This window comes from Camelus bactrianus, chromosome 3 (assembly GCF_048773025.1).
Source record: "Camelus bactrianus isolate YW-2024 breed Bactrian camel chromosome 3, ASM4877302v1, whole genome shotgun sequence".
In the NCBI taxonomy this organism is placed as follows: Eukaryota; Metazoa; Chordata; class Mammalia; order Artiodactyla; family Camelidae; genus Camelus; species Camelus bactrianus.
The window spans coordinates 139,719,404-139,728,087 of record NC_133541.1 but is presented as its reverse complement, the minus strand read 5'-3'; the positions used below and the strand labels follow the sequence as shown (position 1 = coordinate 139,728,087).

General features: G+C 49.5%; 1 long non-coding RNA gene across 1 annotated transcript; it reads left to right on the top strand.

Moving 5' to 3' along the window:
• The first annotated feature begins 364 nt into the window (after positions 1-364).
• Positions 365-2,765, top strand: LOC141575452 (uncharacterized). The gene is made up of 3 exons (XR_012503047.1): positions 365-499; positions 1,871-1,969; positions 2,655-2,765. It is a non-coding gene; the product is annotated as an uncharacterized LOC141575452 (long non-coding RNA).
• Positions 2,766-8,684: the final 5,919 nt, after the last annotated feature.

Sequence of the window (8,684 nt, the reverse complement as noted above, 5' to 3'; positions counted from 1 at the left end):
ATTAGGCTTTGCCTTAAAGGAATATCATGCCTGTTTTAATTAAAATGATAAAGAACCAAATATTTCAGAAACTACAAAAATGTGACACAGAGATAAGAAATGAGCAAATGCTGCCAGAAAAAAAATGTCACCAATGGAATTGCTGTACTCAGGGTTGTTACAAATCTTCAATTGTTTAAAAATATGCATTACAAGGGAGGGCAATAAAATGAAACATGCCTGTAATAGCAATGAATTTGCACTGGGAAGGTATAAAGGGGATTCCTGCCTTCAGAATTCTCTCCTTTCTCCACTCCCCAGCACAGCCAAGCTCTTGAGTGCACATGTGCACACACAAAGCCAGTTGTTTTATGTTTATAGAGGGTAAAAAGAAAGTGCAAGACCACCATGCTGCATCGGGATCTCTGAAAGAACGTGAGGAAGACGGTTTCCAAAGGCAGGTGAAGAAAGTAAGTGTCCTTGATGAAATCAGTGGACAGAGATCTATGGACACTGAAGGGTAAGACATTCCCGTGTTAATTATGACAATGTGTGAATGAATGTGTGGAGTTATGTGGATATTGTAATACATTTCAGAATACTTACCACCATATTTTCTTTACCATATTCAATCAGTACACTTGTGCATTTATTTTTTGACCTTGATTTCTGTAATCTGCTGCTTCTGTTCATTCTAACTGGTTACCAGAGTCTTGTTTGTATTTAGTTTGAGATTTTAGCGGGTTCTTGGACCAGATTTAGTCACTTCATTATCTGGATCCCCCTAGGTCCATTTTTATTGTCCTTAGGTTTCAACCACATCAAAGTGTCATGACCTGCCATGTGTCTATCATTTTTAATAAACTCTAGACATTGGGTAGAAAATAGAGAAAATTTGATGCCTCGTGTGAGGTTAACTTGCTGCAGAGAAGGTGGGCATTACAGCTGGCAGGTGGTCAGGGCACCAGCAGCGCTACATCCTGTTAACCCGGTTAGCAGCTGAGATCAGTCAGTGCAGCCAGCTTTCGTGAGGCCCGTGTGTCTCCTGTCCACCTTTGTTTCTGGCATATAGCTCTCGTGGATCCCAGCTAAGTCCTGTGGGTCTCTCTAGTGATCACCTTCGCTGACGGACAGTGAGCTCCAGCTGCCTGACTGTGGTGCCTGTGCGTAGGGGGCACCGGCTGCCGGGCTGCTCTGCATCTCAGTGATTTCCTCTGCAGTTACCGGGTGACCCCCGGGGAAGGTGGGCCCAGTCCTGGGCTTTCTTCTTCTCCATCTTGGCCTCATGTCCCTTTCTGGCTTGTTAGCAATTTGGTACATTTGATCATGGATTTCATAATTTGTCCAGAGTTTCCTGTCATTCTCAGGGAGAGGTCATGGACATCACACCCATTAACCTGCTTTCAAAAACAAGCATTTCCTTATATTTCCTAAAGGATCAGGTTTTGCTCCAGGTTTTGACTGAAATCTGGGCTCTCTGTGGGAGAAATCAAACAAGTCATGAACGCTTGCTTTACCCTAATGTGTTTGGTTGTGATGACTTGGTCAGACCCTGATTCCCACGTTGAAACACAGTGAGCTCGTGCTGTCCCAGGCACAGGAACCTGAGCCTGGTGGGGGGGCGCAGAGCACACCTCAAGTGGGCTTTTCCTGTGTGTTTATTTTATGCATAAATGATTAGGGGTGGGGACGCTGAAGGGAAGCCCAGATACCAAACACTTGCCAGAGGCCTGAGTGTAGCTTTTTCATATTTGTGGGGGTACTTTAATTCTTTCCTGTGTATTTATCAGCCTGAGCATTTATGGGGAAGGGCGAAAGGAACATGGAATTCTTCCCTTCCAGTTTCTGGGAGGGAAACTGGCAGAATTTCAGAGTTTCTTTCCCCTCTCAGGAAGGTGGACATGAACGGATGTGAGCTGGTGGGAAAGCAGCAGCTGTTGGCAGCAAAGGAGGAGGCAAAATTGGCTGAAGAGGAGACAAGATGGTACAAGTGAGTTCAGCTCCTCTGCACCTGCGGCTCTGAAAACACCTGTTGGATTTTTTGAAAACTTTTCTAAAATGTTTAGACACAATATCATAAACTGACCCAAACAAAAGACATTTGTATACATGGCTTCACACAGGAGGAAAAGTGTTAAGTTTTACATATGTTAAGTTAAACGTTTAACATTAAAAAGTATTAAGTTACTAAGAATTTCCTGGTCCCAGTGCTGGCCAGACTGAGAGGAGAGACGGTTCACAGAGATGTTTCTGAAGGTGCTATAAACCGTTCTCACCCTGAGGATAGCAGTTTAGTGTAGCGTCAGTTGGACCAATAAAAATTCCCGTGCTGCTGGGGAGACCCAGGTGTAAGAAGTAGGGTCAGGATGTAAGGAAAGGAAGAATCAAGCTTTGTGATGAAAGATGCTCAGCACAGGACACGTGAGGGAAATGCTGAGAACGGGAGGGGGAGTTGTGTCCGCGCAGAACCGGGCAGGCGTTCAGTAACAGTGACGGAAGGAGTGGCTGCAGCGACAGCTTTGCACCTGCTGTGCTTCTGCAGCCGTGTGCAGTGTGTCTTGAGCGGTGAGATGATGTGTGTGAGTGTACAGTGCAGATAACATGGACTGGGGCAGATTATTTAACAGCATACCCAGCATTGTGTCTTCTCTGATGGAACAATTTGTAACTCATAGGATAAGACTTGAAGAATGTCACGGGCAAATGCGGGAAGCAGAGATCATTTGGAGACACCAGGTAACCTGCCTTCCTCCTGACACACCGAGTCCTCAGCACCTGATGCAGACAGTTATTGTGGCCCTGAGAACCCCAAGCCATGGGGTGTTTCTTGATGTGTTGACTTTTTCAGGTCACTCTTGCCGAGAAGAAGGCCCAAGACAGCTCAGTAAGAATTTGTTTCCTTCCTTCCCTTTGTGCACAGTCGGCCACAACTGAACGTGGATGTGTTTTTCTCCCACAGCTCAGGGCTCAGGAGCTGGAGAGGGAAATCTCTGAATTGAGAAGGGAAAACTCTGACCTGAGAAGGGAAAATTCCTCTGAGCTGAGAAGGGAAGTTGCCCACCTGAAACAGAGGTACAGAATTTTGACACATTTTTACGGGTGTTTTGAGATTTTTAAGGACTGGTTGTTTTGTGCCTAGTAGAGGAATTGGTGGTGTAATTTGTATTGAAGCCATTCTTTATCTTTAAGATTGGATGCAATCTGCAGACGGAGGCAGGCAGAGGAATACATGAGGCAGGATCCCACTCCAGGAGGACCGTACAGGCTACACCCTCCCCTGAGAGGTAAGGAGCGCACTGTGAAGTGCGGCAGCTCCATTTCTGCAGCAGGAGCCACCCAGTGGGCTGCTTGTCCCCATGGGTAGATGTCGGGTTTCCTGGACACCACACCACACACTCACTGTGGGGAACAGGTTCACAGCTGAATGACAAGATGCTGTTTTCTTTACATGCCACCAGCCAGCAGGGCTCTCTCCCCTGTGAGCGGTGGAGCTTACGCCCCTCCAGGGACTGCGGGCCGCCCCCCAGTCTCTTGGTTGCCTGGCGTGGCTGGCATGGCTGGTTTCTGTGCACTAGAAGACATGAGTGTCAGCCCTCTCTTCCCTCCTGGACACGGTTTTGAAGGCTGAATTTTGTTCTCATTTCAGGAAAATAACATGGATGACGTTTTAGAATGAAGGCAGTATGTCATAACGAGAAAAACATTTTTCTTCATTTGCCTTGGTGGATAAATATTCTATTCAAGATCTGCTTTAAGGCAGCAGGCATTTCTTCACTAATTTTGCAGGTCCCTTCGTTCTTATAATAAAGCTTGCACAGTGACCTAGAGTAGCCAGTTAGTAAGTGACATGACAACGTAGCCTCACTCCCCCAGAGTTAACATGTAACTCTAAAGTCTCCCACCAGCTACTCCATGTAACTCACCATTCTTTTGCCGATTATTACAACATGAGTCATTGAGGCTACTTCTTTCATAAATGATTACGTGACATCTGGTCACTTATACAAGACATGCGCTGTCAGAGAGAAGGCTATTAACAGTTCACCAACAGGCTGAGGAGGAAGAGGTGGAGCTCACAGTCAGGGGTTGTTGATACTCTTCCTACAAAAGACCCTTCTTACTTTAATGTATAATCTGTATACAGACTGATTTGCCCTGAAGTGTGCTGTGAGTCCACTGTGTAAGTGTTGGTTGCCAGTGATCTGAGCCCTGAGACCCCATCCAGGGTGATTAGCTATGAAAACAACTAAATCTAGGCCCTGTGGTGTCCTCGTCATGGGACAGGGGTCCAGGCTTCCCTCGTCTTCGGGGTCAACTGAGGTGGAAGGGAGACCTGCGGCCTCTGTGAAGAGCCCAGGGCGTGGGCGGGAGTGAGAGTTCCTGTAGGAGGGCACGAAGGGTTCGGCTCGTGCTTTCCCTGCACGGCATCTGTCAGATAGAATCTGCCTTCAGTGCTGCTCTCACTTCACAGCTTCAGGGCCGGGTGGCACCCCTGTTAGGAATGGCACCGCCTTTCCGGCTCAGGAGGCAGAGGAAAACAAAGTAAGTAATTTTATTCACTTGTGTTCCAGTGGTCATTTTGTATTGAATAATCTCTGGAACTAGCAATTTCCTTTTGAACAAACCATTCCTGCCTTTGCCTTTGGATTGGGAATTAGGGGATAAGTATGCCCAGGAATCACAGTGAAGTTTGGGGAAAGTATTTTATCGCCAAAGCCTCCTGAGCAGCCCAAACTGCAGGCAGGCCCAGCGCTGAAGGAGTGCAGTCAGCGTAGCTGCCAACTGGGCACCCAGTGCAGGGGAGGGTGCACGGTGACGACGATTGCTGAGTTGGGTTACGGCTCTTGTCGGTGTTGGCGTTTTGTCTGTCATTCAACAAAGACATCCCTTATGTATCGCAGGTCACCCCGTGGTAAGGAGAGCCACAATATTTCGGAGGAGCAGCCCACGAGGACTGCCCCTTGAGCGACCAGTCGTCGCCCAGCTGGGCACCTGCAACGGGTCCCACTTGGTGCCCTGTGCAACTTCGCCCCCCACCGCCAGCTGCTCCGCTCGGTAAGAGGAAAGCATAGTCCTCTGTTTCTTACTTGAGTCACTGCAGAAGAAGGGCAGATCACTATCCGGGGCTTCCCCGTGCACGGGCGGCCGTGACTGGGCTCACGGCCGTGTCCCTCTGGTCCCTTAGCAGATGCACTTGATGGACTGCGTCTTCCCCGTCCTGACCTGGGGAGGGAGGTGTCTGTTGTAGAGGGAAAGAGGGTCCTCGGACGGAGGGCAGACGTGTCGGTTCTGCACATGGGCCTTCAACAGACACCACGTTCCGGGCTCCCTGGAGGACAAGCCCGCCCCTGTCACTGTCTGCAACGAGTGGAGCCCTGAACTTCCACAGCCGATGATCGGTTATGGAAGACACACCCGAACCAGGGGCCTGTGGTATCTTCAGTCAAGGGTCCTGAGACCTGTCTCCCACTCTGTCTGATGTGAGACTTAGTGTGATAAGGGGAAGAAGGCATCAAAGATCTTTTGCGCTTCAGCAAACTAACATGTTTTGTAAGGCAGTGAACCGTGAAAGAGTGTTTTGTATTTTATTTTATCTATGACGAGAAGCTAGTTGACTCGGGGAAGGTCATAGGTTAGTGGTAAATAGAATGCTTGCTTAGCATGCCGAATTCCGTGTGCGCATTCCCGGTACCTCCATTTAAATACAGAAGAAAAGAAAAAACAAAAACAAGAGCAAACTTCAAATGTTAGAAATACATAGTGCGCAAACCCAAATTCCATATCCATTCTTTTTACGTGTTTTCCTCTTACTACTTGGTTTGAAATATATCCCAACCGTGACTTAAGCATTTTTTTCAGAAAATGCTCTAACTCTTTGAAAGTCTTTTCTGCCACTATTGTTTTGACACATCCACGAACGGAGATAGACGCACATGGTGGTTTTAATATACATTCGTGAATATTCTCATTAATGTACCTGTAACTACATTTTACAGATGGTGTGTCAGTGCGCCACTTTACAGAAGAGAGAGGAAGAGAATCTTCCTGGGATGAGGTACAGTCTCTTGTTGGTAATGTCCTTGTGTGACTATATAAGTACCAGGGGATTCTGAGACATAAACCGGGGGTTGGTGTGAGTGTGCATCTTCACGTTTGCATCTGCTGATGAGAATTTTTGACTTATGATTTTAACTTAAATGTTTAGGATGTGATTCTGTGCTTAATGCCGTAGGACTGGATAATGCACTTGTGTTCATTTTCCAGACTCACATAGTGAAGCAAGTGTCTGTATGGGCATTCTTGTTTTCAGGGTCTTTCCCTTAAAGTTCATTAGAGGATATTGGAAAGAAATTCATCCCTGGGAAAGTTAGGTGCATCTTGGTGTTGGTTCTGGTTTTAGCCGTCCTCACTTGAAATTAATTAAGTGATGTTTCATTTTCAAGGCAGCATGTTTTGTCTTCCCATTCCACCGCCAGTAACAGTGGTCTAGTTTCCTTAATGACTTACGCTGTTTCCCACCTGCTCCTTTTACTCAGGCTGCCCTTCCCCAAAGCCCCTCCACATCCCCCCTCTGCGCTGGATCTCTCTTTTACGAAACAGTGCGGTCTTCCCAGCATTCCCTGAGCTATCCACGTGCAGCGGAAATTCCTGTGTTTGTGGCGTTACTGTACCTGTTCACCTCAGTTGTAGAGCTGTTGAAACATTTCTGTGCTGATTTGTTTTCATGGAACCTGTGCCTCTGGCAGAAAAGAGAGGAGAATCTGCCTTTTATTTGTACCGACAGCTTCTCCCAGGATAGGGCTTATGTTCTGATAGCTTCGGTAAATAACTGTTGTCTACCTGACTGACTAAGCGTTGGCACATGATCTGAAGTTCGGTTCCTGATTTATCTTGTTTTGTGTTCCTAGGAAGGGGCGACTAAGCCCGAAATTACAAAACCGGAGTACGCTACTGGGACTGTAGAAGTGGAGCTCACGGATGATAAAACACTGACCTCTGTTGGTGGAGCACACGGAGCTTATTATACACTGGGTAAGTTAGTGTACGTGGCTGGCATTTCTTGTTCTCTGTGCCTAGAAACTAGTGTGCTCTGGGGGGAAGGGTATATGTAGCTCAGCAGTAGAGAGAATGCGGGCTTAGCATGCAGGAGTTCCTGGGGTCAGTATCCAGTTCCTCCAAGAAACGAGTGTGATACGGGGAAGGAACGAAGGAAGGAAGGCGCAAAGGTTTTGTTTCGCTTCAGCAGGGTCTTCGCAGGAAAGCCTAATCCTCCATCCTTTTCTGTGGTTTTTAGCCGACGCGGGAACTGGCCCGGCTCCGGTGTGGCCCGGCAGCGCCCGCCCACCTGCGGCGGCACCAGAGGCCCAGGGAAATGTGGTGGTCATGCTCTGTTGGGCCTCATCTTGGGAAAGGTGATTTTCCCGTTCTCCCGGCAACCGTTCCTGGCCTCATCTGCAGACTTGGTGTCCTGTGACGTGTCTGGCGTGGCGTGTCGCTGCCTTTTTCAGACTCAAAACTCTAGCCCAGGAGCCAGTGGGCTGCTTCTCCCGGGAGACCGTCGCCATGGCTGGTGCCTGCAGGTGCCATGAGGGAGTGCTTAGGATCCGGGGCCCGCAGACTTTGACTGTGGGTTTCTCGAAACAGCGTGAGGAGGGTGAGCCCTCGCTCCACACTGACTTCTCCTGGCTCGGCTGACTCCTTCCTGACCTCCAGCACCTGGGGTAGTTCCTGGGTCGCTTAGACGGGTTTCTGTGTCGTCGTTCTTTTTACTGGTTTCCCGGCTCAGGCCAAGTGATTCTCCTGTTTAGAATGTCCATTCAGATCCTGGTAACTGGAAAAGGGGCAAAGCCCTCCCTCCAGCTTTGTACGGTGTGCTTTGTGCAACTTGGAGTCTTCCTGGGTGTGGTAAACGTCACAGCCCGTCACTGTCTTTTCTCGGGAGGTAAGTGTGTCTTGGCCGCTGCCTCCAGTTGTACTCTGGGCAGAAAAGCCTGGCTCACGGAGATGGTGCGTTTGTAGTAGGGAATAGAGGCTGGAAGGGAAAGAGACCGCCGTGAAAATGACTCCTTCCCTGCGGGAGAATTCCGATGCGCACCAGAGTGCGTACGTTGTGTTTGTCCCCCACCCTGCGCCGGGTCGGGCCTGCCCTGGAAGCTGTCAGAGCTGCTCGTCGGTCTCATGGCACACCGTGGGGTTTTGCGCACGAGGTGGTACAGTCACTTTTCTGTCAGGTGTGGGGTTGAGACTCCCCAAGTCACTCTCCCGTAGCACGCAGTTAGGGTGCGTTCTGTAGCGAACGTAAAATCCAGACGTCCCTGAGGATAGGGATGATTGTAGCGGAGCCTGAGTCCATTCTGAGGACAGCCTTGTCCCCGCGGGAGCCCTTGGCCAGCTCCGCCGCAGGACTCCGTGATGCCCAGCTCCCCAGGGCTCTTTGCGCCCAGGGGCAGCCCCTGCGTGGAGGAGGAGGGCCCTTTGTGAGGAGGGGGCAGAGAGGGCCTGGTAGTGTCCTGCAGTCAGAGCCCTGCAGGCAGAGCCCTGCAGGCAGAGCCCTGTAGGCCGAGTGGCGACCCTGGTGCGGCTATGCTTGCTCGTGTGGAGAATGAGCTCTTCACGTCCGTCTCGTGTACGTGTTCCTGGTCCGCGCCTGGCAAGCTAGCGTGGAGCTGGGGATGGTGGCGGGAATGCCGTCCTGCCCAGAGCGG